The sequence below is a fragment of the Papio anubis genome, chromosome X (genome assembly GCF_008728515.1).
Source record: "Papio anubis isolate 15944 chromosome X, Panubis1.0, whole genome shotgun sequence".
NCBI classification, from domain to species: domain Eukaryota; kingdom Metazoa; phylum Chordata; class Mammalia; order Primates; family Cercopithecidae; genus Papio; species Papio anubis.
The window spans coordinates 138,968,599-138,987,444 of NC_044996.1; the positions used below are offsets into that span (position 1 = coordinate 138,968,599).

The 18,846-nt window shown below is 40.4% G+C and overlaps 1 protein-coding gene and 1 pseudogene across 1 annotated transcript in view; one reads left to right on the forward strand and one right to left on the reverse strand.

Annotated features, from left to right (window-relative positions):
* The window catches only part of PUDP (pseudouridine 5'-phosphatase), a 171,925-nt gene that overhangs the window by 148,312 nt on the left and 4,767 nt on the right, over positions 1-18,846 (forward strand). The window lies entirely within an intron of this gene.
* On the reverse strand, positions 11,335-11,789 carry LOC110742145 (annotated as a pseudogene).

Below are 18,846 nucleotides of genomic sequence, written 5' to 3' on the forward strand. Positions count from 1 at the left end.
CTAAAAATATATGTTCTATTTTTTGCCAGTATTAAGATATACAAGTGATATGAATATTTATGTTGTATCCAGCAATCATCAAAAACCCTCATTAATTCTAATAATGTATCTATTCTTTGAGATTTGAGGGTTCTTTTAGGTAGGCAATGAATAAGCAGCCAATGATAACAGCTTTTTTCTGTGTAATATTTATATATTTTATTGTTTTCTTATTTTATTGAGCTAGACTTTTCCCCAAGATGAAGCTTGATATAATTATTTAATATTATATGTAATATAATATAACCTTACTAACTTGATGTTAAATAGGAAAACTTTTACCTTTTCACAATTAAATATGATGTTTCACTTATGTTTCTTAAACTAGATATTATTTATCAGAGTAAGGGAGTTACTTTCTATTCCTAATTGCTAAGAATCTGTAAAAAAAAAATCAGAAATAGATAGTGAACGTATCAAATGCTTTTTCTTCATCTGTTAAAATGATTATTATAGGTTTTTCTGTGGTGATTAATGAATTGGTCTTTCTAATTTTTTTGTATTTTATTTATATTTGTTTCTATTTATATATTTTTTATTTGTATTATATAAATTTATTCATTTCCATTTATATTTGTTCCTATATTTAATAAATATGTCTTTCCTTGGATGATTTGATTACTAAAGTTAACTAGTCTCATAAAATGAATTGGGGTAAATGTCTTATTTTTTCACTCCTTGGAGGAGTTACATTAGTTTGGTATTATTTATGGATTGTTTGTGAAAATTAACATATAAAACCAACTGGGCCTAGATTTTTCTTTGGTGGAAAGATTTTTAAACCACTGACTCAGTTTATGTTGGTTTGTTTGTTTTTTGTTTGTTTTTTAGTTTATCTGTTTCTTCTTGAGTCAGTTGTAGTTTTCTAGGATTTTGAACATTTAAGGTTTCAAGTTTGTTGGTGTAGAGCTGTCAAGGCTATCATTTTTATCTCTATAGTACTTACATTTATGGGTTTTACAAATTCCAGTAGTGTGTGGTTGTTTCTCTCTCTCTCTCTCTCTCTCTTCCTCTCTCTTGCTCTCGCTCTCTTTTTCTTTTTCTTTTCTTTTTTTTTCTTTTTTGAGACGGAGTCTCGCTCTGTCGCCCAGACTGGAGTGCAGTGGCCGGATCTCGGCTCACTGCAAGCTCCAACTCCCTGGTTCACGCCATTCTCCTGCCTCAGCCTCCCAAGTAACTGAGACTACAGGCGCCTGCCACTGCACCTGGCTAATTTTTTGTATTTTTAGTAGAGACAGGGTTTCACCGTGTTAGCCAGGATGGTCTCGATCTCCTGACCTCGTGATCCACCTGTCTCGGCCTCCCAAAGTGCTGGGACTACAGGCGTGAGCCACCCCTCTCTTTTTCTTTATCTTGCTTCTAGTCAGTCTTGCTAGAGGTTTTTTAGTCTTAGTACTTTGTTCTTTCTACTTTACAGAGGTTTAATCCGTTGTTCTTCCCGAGCTCCCTTTGGTGGATATACAGTATCTTCATTCCTGCCCTATTTTCACTTCTAATCTCTACATTTAAGGCTTTAAATTTCCCACTAGGTACTGCCCTAATGGTATTCTCTTTTTAAGAAAATATTTAATGCTATCATTTTTTACACATATTTTCGGTTTCCATTACAATTTCTCTTTTGACCGTTGAGGGTTTTTTAAAAATTTTAAAATTAGTATTAGGTTTTTTTTTATTATTATTTTCATAGGTGGTGTTTGGTTACACAAGTAAGTTCTTTAGTGGTGCTTTGTGAGATTTTGGTGTACCCATCACCTGAGCAGTATATACTGCACCCTATTTGTAGTGCAGACCCTTGCATTTTTAAAATGTGTGTTTTAAAATTTCTATATGAGGGTTTTCTAGTCATCTCTGCATTCTTGATTTCTAACCTAGTACATATGGGAAAAAATGTGACATCTATACACCAACCTGATGAAATTTATTGAAAACCTGCTTTATGAACTAATAAGTGGTCAATTTTCATTACTTTTTTATGTACTGCATTGTAGTGAAAGAATGCGTTTTTTTCCTTTTCAGGCTGCAATGTTGTGATACTAACTTGAGATGTTTTTCTTCTTATATTTCCTATTTTTGAATTTCCACCATGTAGGGAAGCTATTAAATTGCTGAGTGATGTTCAAAAATTCAAACTTTTTAAATAGTGTTTCATATATGCTTACATATGGCTATATAGGTGGCATTAAAGACAGTGATGAAAGTGACCAACACAGTCATCCTGCTCCCATGGACTTACCTTAGTGTTTAGAAGGGAAAGAGAAGTACTTGCATGGTGGTTTAGTTATTGTTGTGTGAAATGTTACAAAGCACAGTATATGATGAGGGAGGTTACCTGAGATCAGGTACTATGGTGATTGCATGGCGCTTATCACTCCCTGTACCCAGAAATCTGGACACAGACACAGAGAAAAGCCACCCACGTGTATGGATCATCAAAAAAAGTTCAAATACAGAGCCTGTCCCTCTATGCTTGCTCTTTGATACTCATTCCCCACCCTTTGCCCACCAGTTCCCAGCCTCTTTTCCCTCCTCTCCCTTTCTCCTACTTATTCATCTGTCTGCATTTTGGTTCTTTGCCATAGTAGTTATATTTCTCTGAAAACATACTCTTGGGCACTGAGGACAAAACTCCACAACTCTGTGGGTGATCTGTTCATCAGAGACTATAATACCACTCACACTGAATAAATTCATTTTTCCAACCCCAAAGTTACATGGTTAATCAAATTTTATTCTTAATTGTGAATTTGCATAAATATCAAAGAATGCTTTTTAGTAATTAGCATGTGCTCTCAATTATTCTAATGAAATCCATCACTCAAAGTGAGGTACAAACTGAGGTTACTTTCATTATGCTCAACACTACATTTATACTGCAGTTGTTGGAAGTTATATGAGGTTGTTTTTTGTGGGTTTTTTTGTTGTTGTTATTCAGCTAGAGAAAGACTAAAGTCTCATATTGCCCTGACAGTCAATTGCCCTTATTATTTTTATTGTGTAGCCCCTCATCCCTGTCTCCCCTACTCGGTACTTGTGTAGCTGGTGTATTTGAACAAGAGTAGTACTTTGCTGCTATCAGTCTTCATCTTGTTAGTTTCAGTCCATTGATCTAGCCCAGCAAGTCTCCTTTGAAGTTTGTTTCTTCATTTCTCTTTCCCATTCCTGGTTTCTTTTGGTCTCAATTGTGTCATACAAGGCATTATTATCTCGTCATCCCAGCTTCCCCAAATTGGCAGCCCTGATTCCCACGCCATCCTTTTACTCATCCAAATCATTAGCTAAAATGACCAACAGGAGACATCCAGAGAGGGACCGTGAGAAACACCCCTCCAGGTGGACATCCATCTCTTAATCCTCAGTGTCAATACTTGTAAGCTGATCTTAATTGTATCCTCACCAGGTCCACAAGACTATGAGGAAAAATCTTGTCAATTATTTTAGCTCCAAAGGAGATACGATCCTTCTAGTCTACTACATTTCTTGTACTTATCAGTCCGGTGAAATGAGTTTAGTCTGGCATGACTTACTCAAAATGAGCCCATTCTGACTCAACGTGACCTCCACTTTCTGATTTAAGTACTCACCAATGATCCTTTAAAATAATCCATTTTCAAAGTATCCTCAGGGATGACATTAAGCTCATGCTCTCTCAAAGCTAAATTGCTTTCTCAGCAATCTCATGTAACTTCTAATCCCCAAACTCAGCGTCCTCTCTCAACTCCCTCTGCCTGACTTCTCTGTGGCAGGCATTTGACACTGCCCAACACCCCATCTTTCTTGCTCTCACATTTGTGCGATTCATGTTCTTCTAATCTTTGAAAAATCAGAAAGTTTGTTCATTTTAATTTTCAGTTTTCTGGATGGAAATCTGTACTATTTTATAAATGATTTCTCAACATTATCAATGATAAGTCCAGAAAAATTGTAAGCTTTTCACAAATTTAAGAAGCAGCTTATTCAGGCTGGAAAATATTTCTTTCACAACTTGGTTCTCCTATAACTTCTTCATAGTTTTAGGATTTTAATGTTCTTCTATGTTTTAACTTCACAATCACCTCTCTGCCGGTTATTCTCAAAGAGAAGAAGCAGGAAAATAAAAGTCCAGGAGATATTCTATCTTGTTGTAGAAGAACTAGTAAATGGTTTTTACCATTATGTAGGTAATGGAACACCTAGAATTTGCAGTACTCCCTATAGGGCACCTTAATATTGTGAAGGACTGTGATTATTGATAGCTATTTTCATTTTATGATTAATTTGACTAGCCAAAGCTAGCATATATGACAAGTATTCTATAGAACATATAGAATTATAGTTATGAACAAATACACAACCCAGCCCTGCCTTCAAAACAAGTTATTAAACTTATCCCATTGTGGGATTTTCTGCTAATAATTGTTGCATTTTGTTTATTTATTTATTTTTTTCAGTTAGTACTTCCAAACCAGCAAAGGCAGAGGGTGTCAAACCATTAAGTAAAAGAATTATGGGAGAGGCCAGGTGCAGTGGATCATGCCTGTGATCCCAGCACTTTGGGAGGTTAAGGCGAGTGGATCACTTGAGGTCAGGAGTTTGAGACCAGCCTGGCCAACAAGGTGAAACCCTGTCTCTACTAAAAATACAAAATATTAGCCGGGTATGGTGGTGCGTACCTGTAATCCCACCTACTTAGGAGGCTGAGGCAGGAGAATCACTTCAACCCAGGAGGTAGAGGTTGCAGTGAGCCGAAATCACCCCATGGCACTTCACTCCAGCCTGGGCAGCAAGAGCAAAACTGCATCTCAAAAAATATATATATACACACACATATATATGAGGTGTATATATGTGTATATATATACACACACATATATATATGAGGAAAAAATGGAAATTGACACTATTTTTTTATTCCAGTGAATTTGGTTAGCTTGTGGAAAGACCACAGCCATTCCATAATTTTAGAAGCAAGGACCCAAACAGATCTTGGTAGTGCACAGGGGACCTGACAAGCTATGTGTTGGAACTTGGGAGGATTCCCACACATGCCCAACTTCTCAGACAAGCGGTTACCTGAGCACAGTAGTTCCCACCTATTGTTCTACCCTTTGATTAGTGGCCTTTTGGGAGGAAAAACTCAGTGAAATCCACTCTTTGTTTCTCATGCTCCTCCCTCTGTATTGCACAAAAGAATTAAAAACAGTGTCAGCTTTCACCTAAAGAAACAGAAATGTCTGCAAAAGGGGAGCTGTGAAGTGCCCCAGGGCAGAGGAGAGGTAGTTACATGCCTTTGGATGGGGAAAATGTTTTATATCCCAAGTTCATTACAGTCTATTTGCCCATATGGATTAGCATCTAAGCCCTCAAATAACTAAGCAGCAGTGTATACCTTATCCCCAAGAGTATTGTATTGGGAATCACGAATGACTGTTAGTAGCTTGGCTTTGTGGGAAAGAAAAAAAGAGAACATCAAAAGATGGAAAAGACAGTGGTAGCTAGAAAGAACCAATAAGAAGTGTTAACTCTCTGGGCCCTCAGGAAGAAAGGGCTTGAGAATAATCTTCAGAGAAGGACCTGTGAGCACCTCCCATATTTGGCTGATGCTATAAGACCCAAGATGAAGTCTTTTCTCCTTGTTCTTCTAGCTATAATATTAACTCAAAGCCCCTTTTGATGCCTTTCATATTTTTTCTTCTCTTTTTTATTGTTTTTCAGACAGAGTCTTGCTCTGTCACCCAGGCTGTAGTCACTGGCATGATCTCAGCTCACTGCAACCTCCACCTCCCAGACTCAAGTGATCCTCCCACCTCAGCCTCCCAGGTAGCTGGAACTACAGGCATGCACCACCACAATTGACTAATTTTTGTATATTTTGTAGAGATGGGGTTTTGCCATGTTACCCAGGCTGGTCTCGAACTCCTAGACTCAAGCAATCTTCAGTCTTGGTCTCCCAAAATGCTGAGATTACAGATGTGAGCCACCATGCCTGACTTCCATTCATATTTTTAGATCCCTTACCTCATTCTGGGATTAAGACTTCCTGATACTTTTTCTACACTTTTCTGCAAAGACTTTCTATTTTCTGGTTGACTATGCACTCTACCTTTCCTATTTGGTGCATGTACTTGTGATACCTAGGTTCATTTACAAGGTTTCTTTGTGGTCATGATAATTTCTGTTGAAATGTCAGCCTTCTTTTATTCGTTAGGATAATTTGCCATTGTACTGTCAAGTTTTCAGTTTTGAGAATTGAATGTCCATTCTCTGTTCTTGTTCCATGTGTAAATAAGTGACTTCTTTATTATCCTGAGCTTTAAAAAAAAAAAAGAAAGAAAAAAAGCCATGCCTCTTGGAAACTGAGATTCCTCATTACATTCTCATAAGCCTATGCAAAGATTTCAGATTCCTTCACAGTTTTGTGCCCTTCCTGTCACTCCTTGTCACATCTTCTTCTTTTCCATATTTTGACTTTTTTCCTATAGTATTTTCCCTTCTTTTTATGAGAGTACCAATTATACATACCTTGGATCCCCTATGCCATTATTTTGTCATCTCTTAGCACTTTTCCCCTCATCAGTTCTCTATGTTATGACATGACATTGCTCACAGTTAAGAAGGAGTTTCTCTGCCTCAAAAGAAACTCCATTATGTTTTTTTGACAGGGTGAAAAAAGTAACTTTGTTTCTGCTCAGTAAACCAGCCTTGCCATGCAGCTGCTGTTTGTCATATCTCTTCTGTCACACCATGTTTGTAGCCTACATCTCACTATGTCTGAAAGTTTCCATGATCATTCCTGCTTTCCCTCATTCTTTTCTGCATTCTTCCTTTGCATCCCCCTTTGTCTTCCCAAGCAAAGTTTTGCCTTAGGGATTTTGCCACCAATTCTGGAGAACATATCAGAGGTGTTCTCCCTCTCTTAGTACCTCCCCTTCACACTGTTCAACTTTTATTTGGCTTGTCAGTCTTTCTTCATAGATTGTGCTTTAGTATTTCTATGGTTCTTCACCTCATCAAAGACAGACTTTTATTTTGTTTTATTTTGGAACAGGGTCTTGCTTTATCACCCAGGCTGGAATGCAGTAATGCAATCATATAGCCTCCAACACCTGGGTTTAAGCAATCCTCCCACCTCAGCCTCCCAAGTAGCTGGGACTACAGATGCATGCCACTCTGCCCAGCTATTTTTTCTGTTTTATGAAGAGACAGGGTCTCACTATGTTGCCCAGGCTGGTTTCAAGCACCTGACCTCAAGTGGTCCTCCCACCTCAGACTCCCAAAGCACTGAATTTATAGGCATAGGCCACTGTGCCTGGCCTAATTTTTTCCTTTTCTTCATTGTTTTCCATTGCTTTGGTCTGGAAACAGGAGATATCTGTGACAAAGCTCATCAATAGGAAGACATTATTTTTGTAGGTTTATTTCTAATGGACTCAATGGCAGTTAAAATTCTGAAATGTAAAATAAATCTAATATTCCAATTTATTCTGTCTTAATTGTCATTTTGTATTGGCTTTCAATATTCTCCCTTAGATCCACATGCCCTAGTGGACATTCCACTCCATGAATATTGATTCCTCTAGCACATGTGGGGTGAGCTCAGTCCAATCGACTCAGTAAGAGAAATGGTGTTATGCTCTGCTCCTTTGATACAAAAATATAGTAGTCCTTAGAGTGGAAGTAGCAACATAAATTTGAACATATTTATTTTTAACAGTATTATGAGATTAACACTATTAGTACAGTTAACATCATTGTATATAATTCTATGTGGCTATTTTTCCCCATTTTGAAAATGGGCTGTTATCAAATCCATGTATGAAGTCCGTGTCAGATTGCCTCTATCTGAATATAAAGAAATGTGTGTCACATAATGTGTGTGACTTTCCCAGAGTCTGAGAGGACTCTGGACTTCCTCTGTTTCACTTTTCATGGCACTCTTTCTTTAATACCCTCTCCTATATTTTCACAAACCCCAGAGATACCTCAGTGGCAATGAACAGGCTCAGCCTTGGTTATAATTTGCTTCCTATTTTTGTTACATTTCACATTTTATCTTTCTGTAAGTAATAATACCAGGGAACTTTGGGAAAAGAAATCATTCTAGAGACCATCAACTCCAGCTCCCTTATTTCACGGACCTAAGGATTCATCCAAGGTGCTAAGGGACATGCCCAGGTGTATTACTCAGGGTTCTCTAGAGGGACAGGACTAATAGGATAGATGTATATGTAAAGGGAGTTTACGAAGGAGTATTGACTCACATGATCACAAGGTGAGGTCCCACAATAGGCTGACTGCAAGCAAAGGAGCAAGGAGGCCAGTCTGAGTCCCAAAACCTCAAAAGTAGGGAAGCTGATGATAGTACAGTCTTCAGTCTGTGGCTGAATGCCCCCAGAGCCCCTGACAAACCACTGGTATAGGTCCAAGAGTTCAAAAACTGAAGAACTTAGGGTCTGACATTCAAGAGCAGGAAGCATCCAGCATGGGAGAAAGATGGAGGCCAGAAGACTCACCCAGTCTAGTTTTTCCATGTTCCTCTACCTGCTTTTATCCTAGCTGCATTGGCAGCTGATTGGATGGTGCCTACCCAGATTAAGGGTAGTAGGTCTGCCTCTCCCAGTTCACTGAATCAAATGTTAATCTCCTTTGGCAACACCCTCACAGACACACCCAGGAACAGTACTTTGCATCCTTCAATTCAATCAAGTTGACACTCAATATTAACCATCACAACAAGGTCTTACACTGTTGAGTGTTGGAGCTCATTTCCCAGAGATCAAGTCTCATGTTCTTCCTACACCCCACTGCCTTTGGCTCATTCTGCCTGAGGTCAAACGATATTAAGATACCCTGAAAATTCTCCTTTAAGAACATTGCCCATGTTCAGAACATAGCTCTATTTTGAACTTGAACATCAGCTGAGTAGACAAGTACATCCGATGCAACTGCAATCATGTCCTTGGAAATTTATAGCATCGCTTTCAAGCTCAACAACTTGTTGGCAGCCACCCAAACTTCAGTTCTGCCTCTAAGTAAAAATAAAATAGAATACATGTCATTAGCATAACTATGACATTTAGGCAAACTCAGGAACATTTAGACCTCATGCATCTGGGTAATTAATTATATAATCTTTTCTTACACATAGATGTCCTTTATGTTTATTACAGTCTCAAATTCCTCACCTCTCAGAAGATAATCCAAATATTTTCACTTTGTCACTCACTTTTTAAATTTTCCTTTTTTTCCTGTTTTTCTTTAAAATTTTTTTCTTTCTTTTTTCTTTTTTTTCTTTTTTTGTCACTTTTTTCTATTCTAAATGATTCTCTTTAAGTTATCAAATAAATGGGGAAAATAATGGGCCTTAGCAGGTTATCTAAGTGGTTTTTTATTTTATTTTATTTTATTTTTAATTTTTTGAGAAAAGGTCTTACTCTCTCACTCAGGCTGGAGTGCAGTGGTCAATCATAGCTCACAGTAGCCTCGACCTCCTGGACTCAAGTGATCCTCCTGCCTCAACCTCCCAAGAAGCTGGAACTATAGGCACTTGCCATGCCACCATGCCCAGCTAATTTTTAAATTGTTTATAGAGACAGGGTCTCACTCTGTTGCCCAGGCTGGTTTTGAACTCCTGGGCTCAAGCAATCCTCTTGTTTCAGTCTCCCAAAGTGCTGGGTTTCAGGTGTGAGCCACTATACCCAATATTTAAAAATTTTTTTTAAAAAAGACATCAAATAAATGGGGAAAATAATGGGCCTGAGCAGGTTGTCTAAACACTTGACTTTGGTGATCACAAACAAGGCCTTTACTTGCATAGTGGGCAAGAAAAACAAATCTTAAAAGCAGACTCAAGTGCAAGTGATTGAGATACAAATATAGTATGTTTGTATTTGAATGGTCCGCTGGAGAGTAATGGTAAAAATGCACACAACCTCATCTGTGCGGGGCAGGTAGAGAAGAACTTGCTTGGGGGCAAGCATCCTGGCAAGCTAGGTGTTGCAAAACCATAATGTCAAAAATATGAAACGATTCCACAAGCCCAAACCTGACCGAAAGCCTAACCTGGGAAGTGCAAGCATGCTTCCGTGGGAATGAAACAAGTGACAGAAGCAACTATCAGCACCCTCGTGCCCCTTGCAGAGAGACAAAACACCTGCCAATAGGCGCTTTCCATCTGGAGTCACCCAAAACCAGGACTCAGTAACAAATAAACATTTATATTCTGACATTCTTTATGTGCAGTGTCCACTAGCCTGGCACCGCCTCACACACCCTCTCTCCTACCAGCTGGCTCTCCCTCTTTTTGGAAGGTACCAATTCCCAGTTTTCTGACTTCATGCCTTCAATAAAGGAAGCTCTCTCTGCAGTTCCCTGCCCATGGGGCATTGACATTTCCAGCGAGAGCATTCCCCCTCTGCCTACCCTGTCCCTACCTTCTGAGGCAAGATCCAGTTGCTACCACTCCTCTCTGCAGCCTGGACAGCTTCTCTCTCATTCTGCTGGAGGCATTGGAGGCAGTCAGAAGGGGAAAGAGGAAGAAGAGTCCAGACAAAAAGAGTACTATTTGGGCAGGAGAGGTGAATGAGGAAACTGGAACTTAATTTTCTGTTGATTCCTCTTATTTTTAGAACTTTCTATTCTTTGGGGAAGTTGGTTCAAATAAGTGAATTTTTCTTAATTAGAGGCTACCCTGGGAATCATAAGAAAAGACATGGCCCTTGATTTTGATGTACCTCTAGACCTTTGGGATAGATGGGCAAGTAGACAGATGTGTTCAATGGAGGGATTTTACATGGCAAACAGCAGTACACACAGACAGCCCAGAGCTCAGTATCTGAGGCATTTGGGTTGAGTAAGCAACTGCTCAAGGCAACCCCTGGAAGGGGCTCAGGATTTAGACTCCTGCCTAATCATTTCTCAGGAAGTTGGGAGATAACAGCCTGTGTGTGTGTGTGTGTGTGTGTGTGTGTGTATATGCACACCTGCACATGTGAACCTAGGGTGTGTGAATGTAGTGCGTGGGAGGAGAGTTCCTGTCGGTTTGGAGTTAGTAGACTATAAGGTGTGAGGTTGGGAGGGAAGGAAGTAATGCCAAAGAGGTGAGAAGGGACTAAGACACCAAAGACCTCCTTCCCCCACCTTCTCTGAGTCCTGGAGGAAGTGAGGAGGCTTCTCTGCTATCTCCAAACACAACCGCCACTAAAGGTGAGCAGCTTCTGTTTGTCAGTGCTCTACCTTATGTCAATTGGCTGAACAATCTCTATTTCAACCTATGACTTTTATTTTCTTAATTCATGTCTTTTATTAACTCATACACAATTACTCGTCTGGTTTGTTGAAGCAGTAAGACAATATTTGCCGCAATAATGCCTGTCAAAGTGGCTGGCCATAAAAACTCCTGCACCACATTCATCTAAAAGGCGCTTCCCATGAAGGCAACCAATTTTGCCATTGTCATGCACCTTGGAGTATTTCAGGACAGCCAACTTAACCTTCCTTCTGTAATGCATATTCTTTTTGGCAATGGTGTAAGACTTCTTCATTTTCTTAGCATCACCATGAAATCTCAACACATGATGAAGAGTGGACTCTTCTTGAGTGTTGTAATCAGACAGAGTACGTCCATCTTCCAGTTGCTCGACAGCAAAGATCAGTCTTTGCTGGTCAGGAGGAATTCCTTCCTTATCCTGGGTCTTGGGCTTTACATTTTCTATTGTATCCAATGGTTCAATGTTGAGAATGATGGTCTTCTCCATTTTTCCAAAGATGTGCATTTTTAAAAATCCAACAAATATTCATTACACTCCCACTCTGAGGCAGGTGCTGTAATATTTGCTAGGAATACAAGGACTATCAAAACTAGATGGGTTCTTACCTCAGTGGTTAGTTAAATAATTACACAAATAAATGTGAATTTACAACTGTTCTAAGTGCATTGAAGGATACAGATACATGAATATGTATACATTTATACATACAAATATATATGCATGTATATGTATCTTATAAGGGGATTTGACTCAGTCTTGGGGGAGAGATGGTTCATTTGAAGAAGTGACATTCCAGTAGATATTTTGGAAGTGTTAACTAAGACTTAACTAGGGAATACTTGGGTATGCATATGACAGGCCAGGCCTCACTAACAGCTGAACAGGCAGGCCTCCGTAACAACTGTTTCAGCACTAACTGGGTGGTGAAGTTAAATATTAAAAGCTGATATTCCAGTCCTTATACAAAGGCTGGAATATAACAAAAGCCCACCAAGAGTTTTGCCCAGGCCTCTCTCCTGGACCTCGAAGCATGACAAGATTACGAAGGAAATCTTAACAGGACCCTTTTTAGGATTAAACAACTTTTACTGGGGGTCTGAAGAAACTCCCCAAACCTCCATGCTTTAGCAGAAAACAAGATAAGGGTAATTACCCCAGCACCTGGACCCATTTAGATCAAGTCAATTTACTGAGGCTCCAGAGGAAGGTCTCCAGGACTCAGACCTTAGTTATGGATTAGAAGATGTTAATCACTTATAGCTTTAGGTGAATGTACACTTACACATGGACATATAGCTTAGAAGGCATATAAGCTCTGGAAAAGTTTGTAATTTTGAGTAGGTCTAGTGATAATTTCTAGGCCTTCTCCCTACACCCGGTTACAGAAATGAAAACTCTCTTCTCTACCAGTTCATCTCCATCTCATTATTGGGCCATGAGAATAAGCAGCCTGACCATTGGTTTGGTCCGGGAATATGCATGTTTAGGGGCTGGGAATATGGGAGAGAGCCTGGCCTCTTAGAGCACCTTGAGGAAAGCCAGCCAGCCGAGTGAAGAGTGGGAGCACCAAAAGAGATGAGACTGGAGGAGCCTGACCTCGCTGGGTTTCGAGAAATCAGGTGCACAGTTTTGTCTTTGAAAATCTGCCTTTTTGTGGTGGTTCCACTGCAGATGGCAGATGAAAAAGGAAGAATACTATGCAGACCCACGAGATCGCCCTAGGACTTTTTTCCCCTCTTCCTGCATTGTATCCTTACTTTTTCATAAAAATGCCACTGAGAATCAGTGTAGAATTGACTTTGAAATCAGAATGTTGGTGTTTTCAATGGCATGACTTTGGGAAAATAATACCTGAGAACCTCAGTTTTCTCAAAATTAGAATGGAGATTGTAATACCTATAAGATTAAATGAAATCACATATGACCAGACATAACAGGTGGTCAACAGATGGAAGCTTATTGCGATTCCCAAGTGATTGGTGATTAACTGATGTTCTAGACCAGGGATCAACATTTTCTGTAAAAGCCAGGTAGTAAATATATTCCACTTTTTGGGCCATATGGTATCTGTCTCAATGGCTCAATTCTGCAGCTGCAGCAGGAAAATACTGTGGACAGTATGTCATGAATGGGCATGACTGTGTTTTAATAAAACTTTATTTATAAACATGAGCAGTGGGCCACATTTGGCCCATGAGCATAGTTTGCCGACCCCCATTTAGAACATTTTCTATGGGTCACGATATCCAATGTATGCTATTAAGCAGTCCGTCTTAGTTGCTGTCACATATATAACAATCCAGTAACTCTGCAAGGTAGGTATTACTGCCTCTCCTTGACAACTAAAGCTCAGTGATGTTAGGAAATTCATTTCCATTCACACAATCAGCAGTTGCTGCAAAATGAACCCCCGAGTCTCTAATTTCCCTGAACTTAAGTTGGTTTCCTTATTGTGTTTCCTTCTTAACTTGGTATTTAATGCTCCTTGTTATCCTGATGTTCTTGGAGGAATATAGATGCCCATTATTCTTATGGCACACATATTTCTAACCTAAACTTTCCTCAGGCCACCTCTAAGACTGCTGGATTTTGCGTTTTTCTTCCCGGGTTTTTTAGCATATGCTCCCTGGGCTTTCTCTCTGCTGCTCTGTCCACATCCATCACATCCCACCTATGTGAAGCTCACACGTATAATTCCTCTTGGCTGGTGATTTCCAGTTTTTCAGGTTTCTCACATCAGAGGTGACTGCCCCGGAGCAGGCTTCTCAGCCTTTAATTTTATTTCGGCTGGACGGTACATGAAACGGGGTCTTGGCAGCTGGAGGGAGGGTTGCATGCAAACTTTTTTAATTTTCACGAAGCAACTTAACAGGTCTGAGACTGGCAATGAAATTCTGCTTTGGGGATATTCAGATGCAGAAGAAAACACAACATGAACCCAATTTATTTTCTTCTGACACCTCTAAAACTATATTTCATACTTGCTCCTTTTTATCACTTCTGAGCAGTGGATTGCATGGATGCCTGGGGCTGATGGCCCTCCAGGATGCAAGTTTCGCTGGAAGCCGGGGAGAGAGCAGACACTAAATTCAGAGTCAAACACAATGACAGAAATAGCAAAAAACAAAGGTTCATGTCAGACCCTAGCCCTGGGCGACTTCTTGAGTTTTCTAGTTTGCGGTCAAGTTAAGCCTTTAGAATGCTTTCAAAGGTGTCCTTTCTTTGGGGTACAATTTATTACATTTCTATTAAAATACAGGGCTGCCTCTATCAGACTTCTGTGGCCGGAGGGGGTGATTGTCATCTGCTGTGGTTTTTCACTGTAATGAAAGCATAACTGGGAAGAGCCTGTGCTGAGCCCCTGGGCTGTGCGGGGTTGGAGGTGGTAGGTGCACTCCACATGCAGTTTTCAGTGAACGTGAAAGGTCCCGCTGAGGACGGTTTGTAGGGCTGTTACAGGAAAGGGATCCGGATCCAGACCCCAAGAGAGGGCTCTTGGATCTCTCACAAGAAAGAATTCAGGGCAAATCTGCAGAGTAAACTGAAAGCAAGTTAATATTAGTAAGAAAGTACAGGAATAAAAGAATGGCTACTCTGATCATAGACAGGTCAGCCCTGGGGGCTGCTGGTTGCCCATTTTTATGGTTATTTCTTGATGATATGCTAGACAAGGGGTGGATTATTCATGTCTCCCCTTTTTAGACCATATAGCATAACTTCCTAATGTTGCCATGGCATTTATAAACTGTCATGGCGCTGGTGGGAGTATAGCACTGAAGTCGACCAGAGGTCACTCTCTTCACCATCTTGTTTTTGGTGGGATTTGGCTGGCTTCTTTACTGCAACCTGTTGCATCAGCAAAGTCTTTGTGACCTGTATCTTGTGCCGACCTCCTATCTCATCCTGTGACTTAGAATGCCTTAACCATTGGGGAATTCAGCCCAGTAGGTTTCAGCCTTATTTTACCAAGATCCTATTCAAGATGGAGTTGCTCTGGTTCACATGCCTCTGACAGAACCACTGAGTCACCCCTCCAGGAAGGTGGGCACTGAGAATTATTACGGGGCAAGAGGCTGCCTCCAGAGGGGCCGTGTGGCAGGCCAGGTCTCACTAACACAGGCCTCCATAACAACTGTTTCAGCACTGACCGAGTGGTGAAGTTAAATATTAAAAGCTGATGGAGCCAGTGCCCTCGTACAAAGGCTGGAATGTAACAAAAGCCCACCAAGAGTTTTGCCCAGGCCTCTCCTGGGCCTTAAAGCATGACAAGATTTTAACAAAGGAATTCTTAGCGGGACCCATTTAGGATTAAACAAGCTTTATTAGGGGTCTGAAGAAATTTCCTAAGTTTCCATAAACAAGCTTTATTGGGGACTAAAGGAGCTCCCCAAACCTCCATGATTTAGCAGGAGACAAGATAAAGGTAATCACCCCAGCACCTGGACCCATCTAGATTAAGTCAACTTACTGAGACTCCAGAGAAAGGTCTTCAGGACTCAGATCTTAGTTATAAGTAATCGCTTATGTCTTTAGATGAATGCACACTTTACATGTAGATATATAGCTTAGAAGGTATATAAGCTCTGGAAAGCTTTGTAATTTTGAATTGATCTGGCGATAATTTCCAGGCCTCCTCCCTGTAACTGCAGAAGTTAAAACTCCCTTCTTTCCCAGTTCATCTGCACCTTATTCATTGGTCCTCTAGAATAAGCGGCCTGACCCTCAGTTTGATCTGGGAACAGCTAGGCTGTAGAACGATTTCTGAAGGCTTTTGACCAACCCAAAAGCACTTTTCCGTAATAAAACTTGCAAAAATATCAAGTCCTTTCATTTTTAAAAGCACCAGCCCCGTAATGGCTCAGGCACTGATTTCTTGACTCTATGCTTTCAGTGGGCCAGTTGGTATTGAATCACCTAATTTTGGTTCAGGTGTTTCTGGCATTATGTTTATTTGCAAAGCACAGCCCCGATTGTGCAAATAGTGTGAAACCCAAATTGTGTGAAGCCTTAGATAAAATTATGGTTCTGAAGGCAGGATTTTCCATGGATTCAGAGGCAGTATTCTCCCGCTTACACCCTGAATTTCCTGGAATCACAAAGCATTGGAATGGTTTTTAAACCTGCACTGATGTAGTACGATCTAATTAATGTACCAGGAGGGTGGTGGCTGGCTTGGGTGTGGCATTACTTAACTCCTAATTCAAGGAATCTTTTAAGATTTACTAATTTATAGGAATTTAGGGAATGTTGGGAAGACATTGAACTAAAATTTAACCCACCTCCACTCCCTGATCTCCTCCCCATTTAATTTTTTTGTGTAGCACTTATGGCACTCTATATTTTTCCTTAAAAAATAGAACAGCTATATTGAGATATCATTCACATACCACCCAATTCGCCCATTTCATGTGTACAATTGAATGCCTCTTAGTCTATTCACGGGTTTGGGCAAACATCAGCCCAGTGCATTTTAGATCACTTTCATCACTGCCCCAAAGAAACCCCATACTCATTAACTCCCTCTTTTCCTTCCCGCCTCCAATCCCTGGCAGCCAGTAGTCTGTCTTTCTGTCTTGATGGATTTGCCTATTCTGGACACTTCAAATAAATGGAATCATACAACCTGTGACTGAAACTGCCTTTGCAAAAATCATAACTGAGAAAATTATGACAGTGAAAGACATCAGACCTAGCTGATATCATCTCATTTCTAACTGTCACCAGTGGGTGTCCAGGTTCTTGGCGTCTTGAACAAAGAATTGGACAAAACGCACACACAAAGCAAGGAAGGAATAAAGGGCTTTATTGAAAACGAAAGTACACTCCACAGTGTGGGAGTGGGCCCGAGCATAGGGGATCAAGGGCCCCGTTACAGAATTTGGGGGAGTTTAAATACCCTCTAGACAATTCCATTGGTTACTTGGGGTACGCCCTATGTAAATGAAGAGGATGAAGTAAAGTTGCAAAGTTATTTACTTGGCCTACACCCTATGGAGAGGATATTTCCTGTCATAGCTGAAGTGTGAATTGGCCTTCTGTTTCTTGCCTCCAAATTCTATTTTCCTGCCTCATAACCTCTAAACTGCCCTTGTTCATTACTGGGCGTAGGCTGAACTGGCTTTGGGAAGGAATTTAATATATAGTTTAAATAATAGCCTTTCCAGAAAGGCTAAACTGTTCTTGTAAAATAAATGAAAGGCCACTAGCCAACAAGTCAAGATGAAAGGGGCTGGAGTTCTAAATTACCAACCATTATTCCAGAGATCATAAAATTTGCAACTTCCCCAATTACTCTTGAAGGTAACATCACTACTGTGAGCCTAAGACCAACATTTTGAGATTTTTTTTTCATGTTTTTGCATTTCTAACAACCAGATGGCCCCACCTGAACCTGCCAACCAATTCTGTGGCCCCCACCTAGGAACTGACTCAGCAGAAAAGAACAGCTTCGCTCCCTATGATTTCATTCCCAAGTCAATCAATCAACACTCCCGATTCACTGGCCGCCTACCCACCAAATTATCCTTAAAAACTCTGATCCCCAAGGTCTTGGGGAAGCTGATTTGAGTAATAATAAAACTCCAGTCTCCCGCACAGCCAGCTTTGCATGAATTACTCTTTCTCTATTATAATTCCTCTGTCTTGATAAATCTGCTATGTCTAGGCAGCGGACAAGGTGAACCCCTTTGGGCAGTTACATGACCTTTTGTGCCTGGCTTCTTTCACTGAGCCTCGTGTTTTCAGGGTTCCGCCATGTTGCCAGTGTATCAGAGCATCATTCCTTTTTATGGCTGGATCATATTGCATTGTATGGATGGACCACATTTTGTTTATCCTTTCGCCAGGCAATGGACATTTGTGTTGTTTCCACCTCTTGGCTATTATGAATAATACCGCCTTTGCAAAAGTATGACAGTGAGAGAAATCTGACATGGCTGACTCTCCTGCTTGTATCCTCACAGGTTGGCCATCTTTGCTCATTCCTGGGCATGGGTCAAGCTAACTTTGGGACAAATTTAGCTTATAGTTTAAATGATAATAGCCCTTCCCCCAAACTAAACTGTTTTTGGAAAACTGATGAAAAGCCACCAAGTTAGAAGGATGAGAGAGGCTTGAATTCTAAATAATTACCAAGCATTATTCTGGAGGTTGAAAGATTTGCAACTTCCCCAATTACTCCTGCAGATAACATCACTATGGCAGAACCTAAGATTGTCCTTTTGAGATGTCTTTTCAGGTTTTTGCATTTCTGACAATCAGATGGCCCCACCTGGACCCGTGACTCAACCAGTCTTGTAGCTCCCACTCAGAAGTGGACTCAGTGCATGAGGACCATTTACCACACCCCTATAATGGCATCCCCAACCAACAGTATGCCCCCTACACTAGTCCCTGCCCACCAAACTATCTTAGAAAAACCTCCAACCTCCAAGCCGTCGGGGATATTGATTTGAGTAATAATTCTGTCTCCCAAGTGGCATGGCTGACCTCATGCCAATTAAGCTCTTTCTTTACTGCAATGCCACATCTGGGTGAGTTTATTTTATATTTGCAGGGGGCA